Consider the following 947-nt stretch of genomic DNA (forward strand, 5'->3'; position numbering starts at 1 on the left):
ACATTTATATATATATTTATTATTTTTATTATATTGACTTTTCAGCCATTCCTGGCTTACAATACAGAAGTTAACAATGACACAGCAAACATGCACTCATGTTACCATATCAAATAACATAAAACTGATTTTTGGTCTGTACAAAATAACTTCTCTTGGCTGTGTTTTAGTAGTCTAGTATTTTGTAAAATAGTCACATTTCAATTATTATACATTATATATGTGTATAGATTATTGCTATTTAGAAATACGTTCTTAATTATTTTTCTTAAAACATAGAACAGTAACTAAAGAAGTAAAGCAAACAATTCTCTTCTAATTACGACCTTTATACTCGGTTGCTGCCTGATGTAGGTTGCTAAGCCTTTAAAAAATTTGCATGTGGAGGATATGAAACAAAATAATTATTTTAGGTTTTATATATACATTTGAATAACTAAAAAGTCATAAATCACTACATCAGTACCATAGAATTCCACTATAATTTATCAAGCTTAGTAAGTAAGATGTATTTTAGTCTGAAATAATATGAAATTTCGAGCAGACTAAAGACACACTCTACCTCCTTGAAATCTTGGTTCAAAAGAAAGAAATGGCATCATGCCCGTTAAAATGACTGAGGAAGCCACTAGGGGAACATTCTGAGTTTCCAATTGGTTATTCATGTCATATATAGAAGTAAGTGTATATAAGGGAGCATTTCCAAAAATGGAGAGAGGTGGGCAAGGTGCCACTGTGTTTGATTTATTACACAAGCAATATCTTAGCAAACAGAAAAGATAAAGACATTTTTATTTTATATTCTAACTTGTCAATATCGGTAATTTGAGTTTCTAATTCATACAAAACTATAAACTTGTATTTTGACTTCACAAACATCTAATTTGAACCAGTGCTGCATTCAACATATCACATGACACACAAATATTGATGTGTATGTGTGTTTT

At 29.6% G+C, this 947-nt stretch overlaps 1 protein-coding gene across 3 annotated transcripts in view; it reads left to right on the forward strand.

Annotated features, from left to right (window-relative positions):
• Positions 1-947, forward strand: part of LOC106462088 (E3 ubiquitin-protein ligase UBR4-like) — a 115,009-nt gene that overhangs the window by 77,832 nt on the left and 36,230 nt on the right. The gene's annotated exons all lie outside the window — the stretch shown is intronic.

This window comes from Limulus polyphemus, unplaced genomic scaffold (genome assembly GCF_000517525.1).
Source record: "Limulus polyphemus unplaced genomic scaffold, Limulus_polyphemus-2.1.2 Scaffold1090, whole genome shotgun sequence".
Lineage (NCBI taxonomy): Eukaryota > Metazoa > Arthropoda > Merostomata > Xiphosura > Limulidae > Limulus > Limulus polyphemus.